This window comes from Phalacrocorax aristotelis, chromosome 7 (genome assembly GCF_949628215.1).
Source record: "Phalacrocorax aristotelis chromosome 7, bGulAri2.1, whole genome shotgun sequence".
NCBI classification, from domain to species: domain Eukaryota; kingdom Metazoa; phylum Chordata; class Aves; order Suliformes; family Phalacrocoracidae; genus Phalacrocorax; species Phalacrocorax aristotelis.
The window spans coordinates 54,073,990-54,092,009 of NC_134282.1; the positions used below are offsets into that span (position 1 = coordinate 54,073,990).

The following is an 18,020-nucleotide window of genomic DNA, read 5'->3' on the forward strand; positions in this document are numbered from 1 at the left end:
TGCTGGTGGCTGATGGGGAAGGAGCGGCGGCGGCTCGGCGGCGGGGACGGGGCGCGCTCCGGCGCCCGCTTCCCCTCCCCGCTCCGCTCCCCCTCCGCCTTGCCGGCTCCTGGGGGAGGCGCTGAGGCCGGCGGGGCGGGGAGCGGCGCTCAGGGCCGGAGCCGCCCGGGCGTGGGGCGCGCAGCCAGGAGGGAGGGAAGGAAGGAAAGGTGCGGAGCGGGGCGGCGGAGGGAGCGCGAGGAATGGCGCGCGGGCCCGGGGCGGGGAGAGCGCGAGGCGGGCGGGCCGGCGCGCGGGGAGGGGCGACCATCTCCTCAGCGGCGGCGGGAGGAGGCGAGGCCGCGCCGGGCCGTCCCGCTCTACCGGGGAGCTTCGGCGGGTCCTGGCCGCCCCAAGCCGGGTTCCCGCGGCACGAGAGAGTGGGGGGTGTCGGGGCCGCTTGTCCCCGGCGGCGGGGGCGCTTGGGCAGCGCGGGGTGTCACCGCTCGGGGTGTTCGCCCGTCCCCCCCGCCTTCGGGTGAGGGGGCTCTGGGCGGGGGAGGCGTTGCTTGTGGAAAGAAATCCCGGGTCGGTCGTTTCCATCTCTGGAAATCTGCCTTGGAGGTGCGTGTAGCTGCTCCGAACGTGTCAGCAGGCGGCTTGCGGTGTCTCCGAAGCCTGCTCCTGCTTGGTAGTCACGTCCAGCTGTTGGATGAAGTGGTGGTGCAGGGCCTGTGGTGCCAACGGGAGGGATATTCTCCTCTGTACCCTTTGCCAGGGGGACGTGTGAAACGAGGCGCAGGCGATGCGATGTCCTGGCAGGGCTCGCTCTGTGCGTCAGGTATCGGATCCACTGGCGTTCGACAGCGGCGAAGCCCCGCGCTTGCTTGTCCTCGTGCATTTGTGACTGGTTTTGTCAAACGTAGGGGGCCGTTTTCGCTGGGCGTAGCAGAAGGTGGGTAAAACGTGCTCCGTTTGCCTGGTGAGGTTCCCGCTTGCCCCTTCGTGCGGAGTCACCGGGGTTTCGGTGCGCTAGTTCACCTTGCCTTCGCCTCAGGTGGCTGTGCAAGGAGGGCTGTAAACACCCCTCAGAGCTGTTTGGAACGTTTGATGTTCAGTATCAACAAAAAGATGAGAATTGCTAGAAGCCTGTCTGTCTTAAAAATATTTTGCAGTGTGGGATGGCGATACTTTTACCTGCGTCATCTGCGGATAAACTGTAATGAATGCAGTTGACAGCTTGAGCACCAGTTCTGAGAGCGTGCGGGCTGAGAGAAAGGTCACGCTGGATCCAGCTTAAGGTAAAAAGTCTAACTTTTACCTTAGTAAGGTGCCGCTAGCATTCTGCAACAGGTTAATATTTTTGGGATGGTTTAAGGCCTCATTATGATTTAGCTGTTAGAGCCGTTGGATTTCAGTTTTGCCTGTGGCATGCACAACTCCTTTATTGTTCCGTGGCACTGTTTTCAACGTGACAGAAGTTACTGCAGTAGTTTTAGTATATAAACTTTTCAGAGCGTTTAGTACTTCAGGATGAGGGTGAATTTTACTTTAGCTCTGTTTTAAATTCTCCTTTACAGGTGTGAACAAATGTGGCCCCCAGGCCGAGGCTTCACAGAGGAAGGTTTGGTCTGGAATTGGTTTTCGTGGCACAGGTGAAGACCTTTGGAAAAGAACTTTTATCATGGAAACAAAGTGTCTCTAAGTATTAACTAAACCAATGTAATATTTAAACAAAAAAGTTTCGGAGAATACAGAGATACTTTTTTTCTCCTGAGAAAACTAAGGAAAAAGAATGTGCTGCGTGTTCTAATTATATAAAGTTGTGTAAAATGTCCCCCCTCCAAACTATTGGGGGAAACTTACTCAAAACCAAAATTAAATGTTTAAACCTGTTGGTTTCCCCATGCCCCGTTCACGTGCACGCCACGTGTGTTGCAAGGGTTTGAGAAGTCTTGAGAAGTGTTTGGAGAACTAAGAATGAATGGAAGTGTTCCACGGGCCAAATATCTAAGCATCCTGTCACAACGGTAAATAAATATTAAATAACGTCTTTGCAGAGTGCAGCTTTTTTTAAACAGCAATAAAAAAATCTGGTCACTGGACTGGCTAATACTTTTAGGATATGAAAAAAAGTAAATTGGCTTTAAAAATTAATATGGTGATGCTATTTAAACTGAGGATCCAGTTTTGTTCCCTTTGTGATAGCGGAAGGAACTGTTGTATTTCAATGAAGTCTTAGTTGGGGAAGTTTTATTATGCGTTTCTGTGAGTAAAGCTGTCAACTATCTGTTATAGCTGTCCTTGATTAGAAAAATTGTGTACTGACACAGCATGTGGAATCCCGTCTTGTCGGAGCCCTTAACAGAGCGGAGCGGCAAAAGGGGTCTGAGCCCTGCTTATGATGGTGGGAAGCTGCTCTGTAGGATCCCTGGCCAGTCTCCCCTTGGAAGATGAAAATATTCCCTGTTCTTATCTGTATGTTCTGGCTTTTAAAGTTCAAGTACAAAGAAGTTAATATTGTGAGTAATCGCTGTAATGTTTGATGGGTTTTTTTATATGTTTGTATGTGGTTCACGTATTTGTCCAGTTTCTTTGTTGTTCAAAGTAACCTGTGGTTAACCATACAAAAAGGAGATTCTAAATGCAGGCTTGCATGTTGAAGCCGACCATGTGTCACAATCTAAAACCCTAAAAACACTCGCTATAGAAACTTTTCAGTTATTGCTGAGGCTGAGCTAGGTTTTCATGCGCTTCTATGTGATTATCTGTCAGGTTTTTTCTGATCTAGCCTTAGAAGCTCTCTAATGTAACTGCAGTTTGGCCAACTGGGTGATTTCATCCACAGTTTGTACTTCATTATGGACGGTTCTGTGTTTTATTTCTTTTTTTTTAAACACGAATACTGCAGCCTTACATGATGCAAGTTTCATATGAAGGTCTCCTATACATTAAGCATATGCATCATGCATGAAATCCTACTGTGTTCTGTGTCTGTAAAGTTGCTGGGTAGCTGAGCAGTTGCTGAAATGAGCTGCTGATTGGGTTGGGTGGCTTTTTGTGGTGGGTTGTTTTTTTTTTTTTTTTGAGGCTTATAATGCTCCTTTGTAGATCTGCTGGTATCTTGTTTGTCCCTGCTGCATCTAGACAATGCATTCCTTCATGTTTTGTGTAATATCTTCTTCAGTCGTTTCTGTGTATGTAGATATGGTAACTGGAAGGAGAAAGTTCTGTCCTTAAATTGTCCCTCTTCCCACCCTCAACTTCCCCACCCCCAGCATAGCTGGAGTTGTTGGTCATTAAGGGGAATTTAGACCAGTATTGATTGCTGGTATCCAGGAATTCTGGGGAAAGGGACAAAAATGAGCATTGGGAAGCTATATAAGTTTTCTGACAATGCAAATTTACGCTTTGAGACCCTGAAAATCAATAGGGGAGTGCTGTAGGTAGAATAAGAAAAAAAAAGAAGAGCTCGAGACATCGGATGAATAAGCTCCTGGAGCTTACTGCTGTTTTAAGAGGCTTGGATGTTGGTGCTGTGCCTTCTGTCTGTCGCTCAGTTGTTTAAATCTCTCCCAGTAGTGGTTAGCAAGGTGTAAATGGAGCAGTCGAGTCTAAACCCGGAAGGGTTCTTGTCTGCTGTTACTTGCTCGATTTTTAAACGCAATTGGCCCTTGGAGGGAGTTGGGCCAGTTCAAAACAATATGTTTTTCAGTGCTCACTTCTGGGATCGGTGTATAATTGCTCTGGCATATGAGTGAATCCTGTTGGTTTCTGCATTAACTACTTGCAGATACTCCACGCTTGGGTCACAACAGGCTGTTTTCTAGCAGCGTTTCAAGTAAGACATCGATACTCGGCTGTGAAGCTCAGATGAGAAATGAAGAAATGTTAATTTACAACAACGTATAGAATGGGAAGCAGCTGTTTTAAGTTAGCAAATTAGGAGAAGAGGAGGTGAGTACTTCTGGTACATCTCAAAACTGGCCTTTTTCATCCCGAGTTGAGTGTAGGATGTTATTTCCCATTTTATTTGCGGAATATCAGGCATGCCAGTGGAGCCTAGAAATTCATCATTAACAGGGGAAGAAACCGTTTCAATGTATTTTTGCTGGTCTACGGATATAGGCTGATCAATATATACCCCCATAAACCTTCCATAACTTGTACACCAGTTTTTAAAATAGCCTAAATAGTTTTCTGCAAGTCTTTTGCCGTATTCCACCCTCACCCACCCCACCCCAGTTTCTGTTTGTCAAATATGCTTTTTTATTTCCTACTGAAACTGGTTGTGGTAGTTAGCATGCTTTTAGGACAGGGTTTAGATGAGTTTTGGGGGTGGTTTTTTAGTTTCTTTGGTTTTGAACCAGGAGGTGCATTGTCTATCATTCTTTTTTGTGAAAAGGCTGCTTAAGGGTATGCAGTGATTATTCTTTGGTGATCTTTAGATAACCAGGCAATTCCTCATGTAAACTGGCAAATTGCTTTGTATTTCTTTTCTGAAGCGTTAATCATTTTATTATGGAGGTGGGATGACATTGCTACAAATAAGTGCTTTTTTATGTCTTTAATATTTCATTTTACAGGATTTAACAAATAAAAATAATTGTTCAGTTCGTTTCAGTGGCTTATAATAGATATTACTGATCTTGTAACGGACTGTTCGGCCATTCTTACTGCTTCTGCAGTCTGTCCTGCCCACAATCAACCTCAGAACTTTTGCAAAATCTCAGTAGTTGGGCACTGTAAGCTAAAAATATTACAGATTAGCTTAATTGCTAGATAAACCTTCAGGATAATCTGGGGGGGGAAATGTGTGTGTAATATGGAAGTGAAAAAATCCTAAACTGAAGAAATAGCATCATAACTGTGAAGTCAAATGAGCAGCCGCGCAGCTTTCCTGAGTAGTTTGTCTACTATCAGAATACGATAACTTGTTGGACATGAGACAAGAGGGAGGGTCGGAAATCAGCTTTTTTTTTTTTTTTTTGGCCTGTCACAAATCTGTGGGTGGGTCAACACAGAAGTAGGAGAAGAAGTTTAGAGGTTCTTGCAAACCTCCTGATAAAATTCCTTTTACAAAGCTGATAAACTCAGCTGTGGTACAGCAGAATAAGACACAGAATCGGAGGTAGGGAAGAAAAATGTCCCTTCTTAGTACAAAAAGTTGAAGAAGGGTTCATACCAGAATTTGAAGCTAAAAATACATGTTAGTGTGTTTTGTAACTCAGGTGGGAAATACAGGGAATGATGATGTCAAAATGAAGCTGTATAAAATGAAGTTTATTGAAAAGAGTTTGCAGGACTCATTTAGCTGTTCCTGAAGATGACAAGAGACATTTGGAGGACTGCAGTTAAATTGGAGGTTCTTGTTGAATCTGTGTGTGGTGGGATAAATAGAAAGGTGTGGGGTTTGTGTGGGTGTTTTTTTTTTAATAGTGGTTTGTCTGAGCTACGTAAGGCATCAAGAGCACGATGTCAGGTTTTCCCAAGGTCTGCGCACCAGCAGTGTAAATGGAGCTGAAAGTACAGCAAGCTTACTGTACCACTGGGCTTTAAGAAAACTTTCAGGACTATTTGACCAGTTCTGTGCCTTTCAGGGGGGTGGAAAAAGGAGGTGTACTTGTAGTTCTTATACTTTACAGAATGATTAGGCTTTGATTTAGCAGGACTACTTCAACAGAAGGGAGTGCATTTCTTTCTTACGCTCAGAATAGGAAGTACCTGCTGTAGAAAGAGCGTATTGTACAGAACTTGCTGCGGTGGATGTGGGAGCTTTCAAGTCTGACAGCTTAAGTAGTGAAGATGAGAGTGAGGACAGTTCTTGGGCAGGAGGCTTGAAGAGGAATGTGATTCATGGGACATAGTTACTGGCGCAATTACCAGTGCAGCTGCTGTAGTAACTTCTGCCAGGACTTAAAAAAAAAAATATCTGCCATGTCCAATGCTCCGCTGGTCGCAGCGTAAGTGATGGAGGCGGGAGCGGCAGCAGTGTGATGCCTCGTTCCGCTTGCCAGCTTCAGACCCGCGGATGCAGCTGTTTCTGCTGGGTTTCAAACTGGCACCAAAGGAGTTCCGAAAGCGTTCGGGCTGGGCTAAAATTGTGGAATCAGAGGCGGTAGGATTTTGTGTTGTGTTTTCTGTGAATAGTAGCGAAAGGGCAGGGATTCAGAGGGGCTGAATTACTCTGATAATGGGTAAAACCTGTTGAATTCAGGCAAGAGAAAAATCCAACCCTTAAACATAAATACCTTCTATTTCTGCACTTCATTACACAAGGTTTCATTTCAGTAATAAATTCATTTGCTTCAGTACTGTAATGAATAGGAGTTTTCTACTTCTCTCTGGGATTATACTTTCTATTGCCATTCCTTAAAGTGTAGGTCAGACTTTTCATTTATTAGTATTTGTTTCCAGTTACGTTGAATGGAACATGTTGGATTTGATCCAAAATGGAATTTGGAGTTGAGAGATCTAGAAAAATTTGGGAGGATGAGGGATAAGGAATGTTCTGTTAGACCCAGGCTTCCTTTTAATATAAATACTAGTTCAAATGAGAAAAGTCTTTTACTGGGAAGTGGGGGGCTTCTGAAATACTACCCCTAAAACATTACGTTCTCTCACTAATGTGTCATCAAAACTCAGTTTTCTAGCACTCAGTAAGTGCAGTTTCCACTTAAAATTGTTAAAGCAAATTGCCAAAGGTCATGCACCAGCCTAGTGTCAAAGATGGGTCTGGAATTCAGGAGCTCTGGGTTATATAGTCAGAGATATCTATTTAGCTGTCTAGCCCCAGCATCTGCATTAGCAGGGGATAAAATTTTGTCTGTGCAGTGGAAATAATTATTCTGTCTTACTTAAGAGAATGCTTAGCTTCCTTCCTAGCTGTTCTGAGTATCAGCGATGCAGATGTACGCACGCAACCTTCCTAATTCCCTTCAGTCTTACCCTCTTCAATGAGTTGCCAGGTTTGCTCCCCTCAACCTGTCACTGCCCGTTGCTTCACTTTTGTCACTTCCACCTCCTGTTTCTTAAGAACTCACCTCCTACTGCGGGGCAGTCTTGAGCAAAGGCTTTTGTGACTTGATTCAGGAAAGAGGTGAAGTGGGAATCAGAACTTCCAGCACGCAAAGTTATCGCAAGTTTGTTAGTTATTTCACGAAAGCGCTCTGTAAGCATCCCTGGCTGCCGCCCCTCTTGACTGCTACGGTGCAATTCCCGCAGACCTAAATTCAGGCGTGACGCGAGTCCTCCAGTAGTCCTGCTACAGGATGGAGCTCTGCGACGGAGCGAGGCTCCCCGTCCTCCTCCCAGGCACCGCCTGGCCGCAGACCGAGTGGCAGTAAGTAGCCTGGTCCTGCGCCTCCCACGCCTGGCACGGATGCGTCTGCGCTGGGACTCGGCCCTAATAAAGTGACCTTTTTTTGGTGGCAATTACACTACATGCTTTCCTCAACGTAATGGCTAGCAGTTTATGGAATGAGAGTCACGCGGCGTTTTTTGAAAATGCCATTAAAAATCAAGATTCTCTACAAATTTAATTTTTGCCTGAAGGTTGCAGTTGGTGTTTTTTGGTTTGCGGGTTTGTATTTTTTAACAATGAAAACCTGAGCCTGAAAATTGTAGTTTAATTCTCTTTCTGTGCCATCTTTGAACCTCTTTCCAATATGGAGAGCAGGGTGAAAACTGATTATTTAAAAAAAAAAAGAAAAAAAAACTCCTTTTGAAGCCAATGAAACAAAAATAGTCCTAGTTCTAAAATGAAAACTACAGTTTCAGCTGGTATAAAAGATCAGCTCATCCCAGAGTGGGTTTTCCTCAACAATTAGGTCTCCACAGTCTCCAAAGTAGGTTAACAACTAGAGTTTAATAATCGTTTAGTTCCTCTGCTTTTCTTTGACTTGCAAATTTGTCTGCCTAATGCAAACGTATGGTGCATTGTGTGTCCATCACTTTTTTTGCCCAACTACACAAAGAATTCCACTGTTAAACGCAGAGGCCAGTCGCAGGTGGCGATAGGGTATGACTTTGCTGTTCCAGCCAGTGCTCTGAAGGAGGATTTCTCAATTCTTGTAATGGCTCAAAAACTCACTGAGCCAGAGACAAAGCCGGCCGAGGGGCTGATAGCAATGAAGAATCGCAGAATCATTCGTGACTATGAATAATAGCCACGAGGTGTACAGAGCAGGGGAAGCCTCGCGTCCGTCCTATAGATGGGTAAGTGATGTGTGCGTCGTGTGGGAAACCCGGGTGGAGCAGAACTTGCAAATCCCGACTGACAGTAGAGTTACCCTTCCTGTCCACCCAGCAGGACTTGGCGCTTCCTAGGCATGCAGGCTAGTCTTCGAGTGCCAGGTCTGTCTTCTGCTGGCTTTTATGTGCAGTTATAAAAATAAATGCAGCTACTTTTAAGGCATAGAGGAAGAAAAGTTAATTTAACAAACCCAAGTCTTGACTTATGCTGGAATACATGGATGCTTTCTTTATTCCAAGACAGAATGACGGGGGAAGGAAGCAAATCCTGTAGCGTAGAAGTTGTTATCATACCTGAATGAGTTTTAAAGTAGATGGGCGTTTTTAGAAAGCTACAGAGCGGGGTTCTTGCGTGCCGGTGCTGTTGAAGTGGAAGTGATGTACCGGAGTAAGTACAATGAGTTGGCGCGGAGTAAGGAGGGTGAGCACAGGCTGGATGTGGTGTCCTGGCCCGTAGAGTTATGGAATTGTTGCCGCTGGCTTCACGTTTATTACGTAAATGTTTTTATAATTGAGAATCCTAATCCTCTCATGGCCGCATTGTGGTGTTTTCCCTCCCAGGTGGGTATGGAGTTTCTGGGCAGCAAAAGCATCAGTTTTACAAGCTGTCAATGCGCTCTGTCCTGTAAAGCTGTAATTCAAGTCCGTTCCATGTCTGGTAACACGGGTGAAGAAGCAGGGCTTGGATAAGTAATGCTCGATTTGACTTCAGTAGGCAGCAGAGTTAGGGTCCCTCCCACCTCCCTCACGGAAAGAGGACCCTAAAACTGAGGAATTGCTTCATGCACCACCCTAGTAAATGGCGGCCTCTCCTAGAAGATACAACTCTCTATGCTGCTCCAGTGAAATACCTTACACGTTTGTTATTTTCTGGGTAACAGCCAAATCATTTGTTGTCCCTCCACACACACACGCTTCCATTTAGAAAGGAAGTCTTCAGTCTTTTTGAATGTCAGACAAAACTGTTCACGACCAGCCTTGAGCAATTGAAATTCAATTAGTTCAATCAGAGCAATTCAATTGACACAGCTGACTTCCGTGATCTGAACAAAAGATTTTGCTTTAATTGTGTAGGAATATATAAAAGATGATGCGATTGTCTCGTTCCCAGCCCTCCAGATAGATGTAATGCATTTTGAAGTTCACTGGCATACGCCGCATTGCACTACTTGAGGTTTATGTGGTGCTTCAGCCTTTCATAAAACTGCAGGTGAAAACAGTCCCCTGGAACACAGGAAAGGGTTGGTGTTGGGTGTGGGGCAGCCTGGTGAGCCTTGGGGGTTAACACGTAGGATTACAAGTAGATTTGGTGAATGGCCCAGTCGTCCATTCCCGTCTCAAGAATTACAGTCTTGGAACATCCATTCGCAGATGATAAATTGTTTGAGGTTGCAATTCACGGCTCAACTGCGGTGATGTTCAAGTCAGAAACCGAACTTTATCTCAGAGCAGAGAAGGTGATGATGTCTGCTTTTTCTTAAATCTGCCTACACCTGTCAGCTCGCAACGTACAGCAGGGTGCAAAGCCAGCATAAACACCTTTATTCCCTAATAAGAGGAGCAAGATTGTCTGCTAGCTAGAAGCAGAAATTTCCTTGGTCATCTTGCTTCTGCCACTAGCAGTCGTGCTCGTGGACTTCTGTTTTCCCATGGCGTCTGTGGCTGCTTGCCACCGGTTCTTCTCTCACCTTCCTAGATGCTTCCTTATCGTGTTTTTCTGTACGTAATCAAAGACCGCAGTCGTCATCTTGCTTCCTCTGTCCCTCATTTTGCATAAGCATGAGACTAGTGGTCATACCAGGCGTTCTGATGTTACTTACTTCTGTTCTCTGTCACAACTTAAAATCCCATTTTGTCTTTCCGAAAGTAGACGAGGCATCAGCGTATGCAGCACGTGGTTAAACTGGCGATCCTTTTCCTCTGCCAGTCCTTCGCTGTCATAGTCGAGGCAGATGAAACAGCCTTATTTGCTTGTCACGCAAATTCAAATCGGGCGTCATCTTTGAAATAAGAGTTTCTCTAATTCTGAGTAGGGTTGTCTAAACTTCTGTATTTCTTTCTGCGTGAAATCTCAAGCGATGAGGTCCTTGGCCATCCGCACATGTCAGACATACGCAGCATCTCGCCATCTAATTAATCACTCCTTCCAATACTGTTTTCTCCAACTTGGCAAATTTCATCATGCGTTACCTCCGCACGGAGCGATGCTGTGGAGCGTACTGTACAGGACAGTGCTTTGATATTTCATCCCTTTCTTGTGGTCTGCTCCCCTGCTTTCAATAGGAGGTCTTTTTCCTTATCTCAGATCCTGCGCTGCCTTATTTCTCATCACCTCGCCTTAGTCAGCCACTAATTTTGCTCGGTGCAGTGTGCCAGCCTCCATCGTCTGCCTGTTGCATTTGAAGCCATTATTTCCATCTGAGGAGGAGTATCCTGTAAACAACACCTTCTCCTGAGCAGCCCTTAATTTTCCTTTAACTTGAGGACGGCAAAAGTCTTCAGAGCTACTTGTTGACGTGCCGTTGGGGCTGTCAGTGCTGTTGTGCTGTTTCTTTGGGCCTGCCTACCTGTTTATTCCACTGCTGCCTTATATTTCTTTTTTTGTGCCCACCGTGGCATTTCTGTCACACATTTATCCTATCCCAGGGCTTGGCATGAGTCGCTGGCTAGACTTTATAAACATTATAGTGAAATAAATAACGATAGAAGTGAAGTAATCAAACATTGAGTCAGAAGTATGGAAGGCCATCTAGCCCACGCTTCCTTTCAGGGCAGGGTCAGCTACACATAACTTTCTTCCTAACAGATGTTTATGTGGGCAGCCCTTGGAGGTGAGTAACGTTGAAATTTCTGCTCCCCAGTAATTTGCTCCAAAACCTTGCTGTGTGTGTCAGCCATAACATCTCACCTGAATCTTCCTTGCTGCAGAGTAAGCCCATTTCTTCTCGTACAGGCTGTGAACAGAAAAAACACCATCATATTTCCCCCCCGCTTTTTTTTTTCTTTGTTTTAACACTTTTATTTAAAGTACTTACAGACTTTGTGGTCATTTTGTCAGGGCAGGTTCCTCTGTTTCTCCAAACTTCCTTGGAGGTTGTTTGCTGAACATCTGATGTTTCCGTACAGTCTGTGGTGAGTACACCTCTTAAGGCACAGCATTCCTGAGCCGGGTGGTGTCCTCCAGCTGAGACCTGGGTTACATCTGTCTTTGATCCCCGTAAAGTGCGAAACACTGTTGACTCGTGTTCACCTCATCATTTCTCAGCAACCATCGGTTGTTTTCTGTAGAGTTATTTAGCTCCTTCTTGCCATCCACTATGTGATTGAAGTGGCAGTGATAAAAAGTAGGTGCAGTTTTCTTCCCCTCAGCGAGGGTCTTGGTCTGGATGGTCACTATGTCAATGAAAACCTGTTCTTAGGGGCAGGTGTGATCAGCGCGAGGAAGTCGCGTGGCCTTCAGCTGGAAACAGAACTGGAAAAGATCCTGCGGCTGTTCAATAAGCCTCTGGTGGATATAAGCCGTCTAATTTTTTTCATGGTGCCTTGTAGTCATGATATCTGTTAGATTGGATAGCACCGCTTCTCTGATATTTATCCCTTAGGTATGTGAAGGGAGGAATTTTATCCCTTTTCAGCCTTTGTTTTGGTGAAGCACCTATATGCTTGATGAGTCTGTCACCTTAGCTGTTCTTCTCTGCACTTGGTCTTTGCTAACAATCATATTTTCACTAATTTTTCTGACCTATTTCATCCTGGGTTCACAATGCAAGGGATCCAGGTTTCATTGTTGAATCTTGAACCCTACATGCAACAGAAAAAAATATGAGTATGTTGGATGGTGCTTTGAAGAGTGAGTCAACGGGCCAAGTGGCTGAACATCCATCCTTCCCATCTGCGCAGTCCCAGGGTGGGGAGCAAACTTGGCCAATACCGGACCCAGCAAAATCTTTACAAGGATTTTCAGACTGGAAAGATCCAGGTAGAAAAAGAGAGGAAGGATTTCTTGTTATTGATCACCATCTGTATTGAGTGTAGTACTACTATTGTAGGCCTTGGAAAATGATGTGTTACTTTCTCTTCTTTTAATTATGACAAAAGCAAAACCTAGGAATAAGTGGTGGATGTTAAATACTGAATATACCAAAGAGGATTTGTCATCTGCTGAGCATAAAAAGACTTCAGAAAGAAGCAGGCTGGCTAGGCGCAGTGTGTTTGTTTTTCTTCATATGGATCGTGTATTCCCGTTTCTGTTGAAGTGACATTTACATTTGGGTAAATGGAAGTGCTTTTCCTTTACAGAAATGCTGTTACAAAAACAGTGAGTGATTTAATCAAATGAGCTTCACAGAATATTCACAGCTCACCCTCTCGCGTGCTAGAGTTCAGCGTTGTACAAACAGGATCAGAAATTCTTTGCTTACCTAGCAGCAAATCGGCTGCTTAGTCGGGTACGCAAAACACCCTGTTGAGCGTACGATGCTGAAACGAAGTGTTGGTAATTTAGCTTTCTTCTACAGTGTCGTTTGTTGCTGGGTCAGACTCCTCAGATAATAGCTGTACGAAGTGCCTCAGCATTCTGTGCGTCTACTGAATGAAGCTCGAAGCACAGATCTTTACGCTGGAATACGTGCTTGGAGATGAGCTAGGGAAATACTCGGAGGCTCTGAATGTTACCGCCGCTTATGTGCTGCGTTATTCTCTTGGAAAATTCCCAGAGCTTGCGATACGTTGTGTGTATTTAAAAGCCCCACGAGGGGAGGAATAAGATACATTCTTCTTTCCTCCATACTTCATGAATAGCTTCTTTCTTGAAAACCCAAAATGATATAACCTCGTTTATTTTCTTACATTTACTTTCACTGTTTTTACAGCAACCTTAAAAAAGGTACTCTTTCTGTCATTGTTCCTTAAATATTTGCTTTCCTATCTCAGCCTTATGAGTGGAAAGCCATAGGAAATTAATGTGGTTTATTAACGGTTTAAGTTGTTCTGGTAGTTGAGAGTTCTAGAAATCACTGCGGTATGGGCAAAACAAGTAGAGTTGCATATTCTTGTTTCTGGATGTGGAAATTCCATGACCACCCCCTGTTTTGTTTTTTTTTTTTTTTTCCCCGAGGTGGTTCCACAGGTCAGGCAGGCATTCGAAACTCGAATAAATTTGTGTGAAAACAGATACAAAAAAAAAAAAAAAAATCCAGTTGGCAGTTCTGGGGTGTTGTATACAGGTACCAGAAAACACAGGAATGCCAGCTAGCATAAACGAGAGTGTGTGCTTGCGAAGGAAGGCGGGTGTTTGTCTGAGGGAACAGGCAGGCTTGCAGGCTCGGATGCTGAGGATACAGAAGGGCTGAAGGAGTGTGTGCGGGTTCGCAGAGCTCATGCCACGCCAAACGCATCTGCTTGTTTGCAATGACCACCCGTGCAAATGGAGCTTTGGCGGATGCAGATGAGCTAGACTCGTTTTACTGGGCGCATAGCTAAGTCACACACGAGTTCGTGACAAGTGGTTATACAAACAAGGAGTCAAATGACTTGAGTGCTTTGTATTAATTAGGACGTTTGTAACTTTTAAAACACTTGGATGTACGTGGCCGTATGTATTTGAAGATACATCTCTGCATACAGGTTACTGAAAGTAGGTTCTAGTACCAGGAAAGGTATTAGTACGAGGACAGTACGATATAAACAAGCCACCTTTTGGTTTTTTATTCAGTGAGGTAAAATGGAGAGACTCTGACGTATTATTTACTAGGTGGGGGTGGGTACTGAAGGTGGCTTTTTGTTCCTCAAAAAGAAGACAGTGGCTCACCAACTTCTGGTTTTCATAGACACCGGTAAAATATCTTCCCCTTGATTTAATCTTCCACACAGGTGGAACTTAAAGCTCAGGGTAGGAAATGAATTAAGCAAAGGGAGATACTACCTGAATATTTTTTTTCTGCAAAAAGCTTATCACAAATTCACTTTATTATTCTAGAGCAACATTGTACTCTCCAGAAATGTCTAAACTCCACCTAAAATAGTCCACACTAAAGGAGGGACAGGAGTGTAGAAGTACCTATGGAGAGTATGTTTTGCCTTTTTGGGTTGGTTGGTTTCTTTTTAGTTTGGGTTTTTGTTTGGCTTTTTGTTTAAAGGGGTAAATTCCTACCAAAAGGTCTTATTAACTGAATCCTGTACATTAAACTCATTCAGTGTTTTAATGAAAAAGAGTAGGCACTCCCCTTAAGCTCTGATGAGACGCCCACGTGTATTGTTCCCTCTGAGAACCATCTCCTTCGCTCCGTTGTGGCCCCCTCTGCTCGTGGCCTGATCCTGCTTTGCCAGAATGCCCGTGCGGTGGACTTGAGGCCTGACTGAGCATGGGAACCCGCAGATGTACAGCACAGTTGATCCCATATGCAGAGAGCCGTTGTTTTTAATTGGTGGGTAAAGTGTGGAAATTAGGGAGGAAACGCTCTTGGGATCCTTAGCACTGCTGTCCTCTTTGATCTCCTTAGGTAAGGCAGATCCTTAACGTTTTATGGAGGTTTTGATACAGGCAAGCCCACCTCACGGCAGCGATTGAGTGGATCTGTCCTGCCCTTGGAGACTTTTACAGTTTCTTTGTTTGGTGAGTCTTTGATCACCTCCAGTCTCGGTTCCCTGCAAGATGCCATCGTTTCCCAGGGTGTGCCTCCTCTTGACAAATCGGTGCTCAGTAAGTTGTAGTTTGCTGTTCAGTGGGGTAATCCTGAAGTCAGACCGTCCCGTGTTGCTAGCCTATGCCAGTACCTTTTAGGGTTTCCATCCTACGTGGAGAGTAGAAGACAACAGGACGAGGAAAAGCCCAAGTTTGCGTTCTGACAGGTACCATCAGCAGGAGACCGGTAACCGTTTGAGGATTTCCACATCGTTTCAGGAGGACTGGAATGAGCTGTGCTGAGGGAAGGTGGAGCAGAGGGAGCAGGGTCTGTATCCTTGGTATCGCCATGACCAAAACTGGACTGTGTCATCTTCAGATGCAGTCGGCTCAGGAACAAGAGAAGGTTGGCGAGCACGATAATGTATTGAGGAGTCCTTGGAATCAGGCTTTGGATTAACGCGGCCAGCCCATTCAGAACCTCAAAGAACAATAAAAGGATGACTATGGGTTAGGCAGAGCAGGTAAAACAACCCGAACACAAGTGCAGTTGTGCAGACGTGTGGAATCGCGCTGCTTGGAAGGGGCTGCGTGTGGGCTTCAGCCATACCATTGCCCGTTTCCTTGCCTGCTGTCCCCCCCGGGATTGAGTTTGCAAGAACCAAACCTTGAGGTAAGGAAAATGTGCCGCTGTTGTGAGACAAACACTGGGGGAAGTGTTCAACCGAGGGAGGCGGATCCCGCTACCTGCTGGTTATTGAGGTCCAAAAGTCTTATTTCATAACTGAAATTGTAGGGAACGTCCTGTGATAGCGAACAGCAGAGTAGAAGCCAGTTTATCTGGTGAAGCTGATGGAAAGGACTGGTTTTGGGTTGACCTACCAGTAGCTTGTGTTATGAAGCTTTTTTTGATGGAATAATCATACCTGCTTCTTATTTGTTCATCAGTAGCAGCGAATACACTTAGCCTTGCTTTCAAGGCAGAAGAATGAACGTTAAATGTGTATCTAGGCAAGAGCCTGTCTTTCAAACAGCAGGCCTGAAGTGCCACGATGTTTTTAAACTTCCCATTTATTCATACTTCAAGGCAAGTATATGGGACTTGGCTGTCAGCGTGGCCGTAACTTAGCGCTGAAACGAAACCATTGCCTAACGTGCATAGTCAGATATTCCGAAAACAACAACAAAATAGTCTTCTCTGTGTGTGGATGACTGTGACTGGTGAATGCCATCTGTGTTAAAGTGCTTTAAACTTGCTGCCCAACAAAAAAATGTGTTCTAGCAGCGCTTTGTTGGCGTTAACATTTTTCTGGCCGTACCCACTGCAGTTTCCACCTTAACGTTTCTGGCCCTGGAATTCTGCATCTCTGGATTTCTAGAAACAGAATTTGTTAATCTTTCATGCATTTAGTAAATGTATATCCCAAAGCAGACTTTACTTTGTCTTTTGCCTGGGGGCTACGGGCATAGAGCACAGCGTATGTTTTGCTAGCTACACTTGATTTTAAGAAGTAGAAGTAATTAATAAGGTAAAATCCTTAGTGTGGACCAGGAGGGATTAATATGCTGTGAAATTTGCACAAAAGAAAGGCATTTCTGGCTGTCTTTAACGTTATTTTATAAAAGTATGTTCCCAAGGCTTTTGTATTGAAATTTCTTTTTACCGGTGCTCTGTGATTCGCAGGTGTGTTGTTCCTCAGCAGAAATAACTGGCTCGGCTATTTTGTGATGTTATTGTTAGAAAATCTAAAAGTAATATTATCTAGAATCGCCTTCTACAAAGTTTACTATTCCCTGATACTGATCTGTGGTGGGTAGTAGATGCGAGAGGTTTGAGGATGACAGGAGCGACTAGGCTTGCGCTTCATTAGGAGCAAGAAGAAGAAAGAGGGTGATTGAGCCATCCGTGGAACACTGTGATTTCTCCAGGTGTGACTTTGCATCCTCGTGTCCCCAGAAGGGGTTACCGGTAGAGATCAGGTGTATGTCATGCCTAAGGAAGCATTAATCAGCTCCTAGACTCCTCGGCAGGCTGTAAGCACTCGCAGGAGCAGCCTGCCAAAGAATGCCGATGGTCAAGTGATTCTTACCTTGCATTTCATTGGGGAAATGCGTTGTCAGTCAGTATCTTGCCGAGCAAGTTTAATGGGGTGGAGATCCTGGGAAAACTGGTGGGACTGGAAGTAAGTAGTACGCCTCTAATATTAAAATTGAGTTAGGCTTCTGAATAAAAAGTGATTATTTGCCTAATTTCCCTTCAGATGTTCTAATATACGCATGGGTCCAAAGCTAATTCTCTGCCTATTTAATAGCCTTTAGCTGGTTAAGATGCAGCCCTTAGAATTGAGGGGGGGAGGAAGGGGTGGTGAACGATCACAGCTCCTGGCTGGGAAATCAGGTAAGTAGAAAACTTTTGGGTTTTTTCTAAAATCTTTTTCTTCATGGTTTGTTATTTCCAGTTCTCTCATTCCTTTGTGATCTATTATTTCTATGGATGTTTCTCAAAAAGCTGCTGTTCCTGCTTGTAGTATATAGAAAAATGGGGACAAGTGGTTTGTAATAACCTTTTTTTAAAAAAAAAATTTTTTCATGTTGCCTAAAAACCAGGATGGAAATGAAATCCTCTTTATCTTCTCAGAAATATGGCTTAATTTTATTTTTTTTTCTGTTGTGAGACTGCGGATAACCCAGAGATGGGGGACTCAGCTCTGGAAACCCTTGCTTGAAAAGGCAGGCATTTGAAGTCTCAGCCAGCATTACTTCTCCCCAGGTATTTGAGTTAATGAACATAAATAGAAACCAGATAATTTTAAGCCACCTGTAGTAGAGCAATTTCCTTTGCAGAGCAAATTTTGCTACCGTCTCACTCAGATTCTGACTATGTGTATCCCATGGGAGAGAAACCTAAGCATCCAGTGTAAGGTCTCAGCAGGCAGGAATTTTAAAATTATTTTTCCTTTTAAACAAAATATAACTAGCTACACTTCACCTTTTGTTTCGAGGGTATGCAAAGGAAAATCACAACGTGAAAAAAAAATCACCCAACCAAAAAAATCTTTAAAATCTTTCAAGTGAATCAATTTGGAATATTTTCTTTGAGCAGACTGACTTTCCCTTTAGCTGCGCGTGCCTGTTCTATAGGCTGTTTGCGTTGTCCAGAGACTTC

At 44.4% G+C, this 18,020-nt stretch overlaps 1 long non-coding RNA gene across 1 annotated transcript in view; it reads left to right on the top strand.

The window, feature by feature from the left end:
- The first annotated feature begins 215 nt into the window (after positions 1–215).
- The window catches only part of LOC142060515 (uncharacterized), a 32,980-nt gene continuing 15,175 nt past the window's right edge, over positions 216–18,020 (top strand). Inside the window, exons 1-4 of the long non-coding RNA XR_012661779.1 lie at positions 216–1,280; positions 1,560–1,634; positions 15,134–17,252; positions 17,530–17,624. This is a non-coding gene — a long non-coding RNA (uncharacterized LOC142060515). The remainder of the gene's footprint in view (positions 1,281–1,559; positions 1,635–15,133; positions 17,253–17,529; positions 17,625–18,020) is intronic.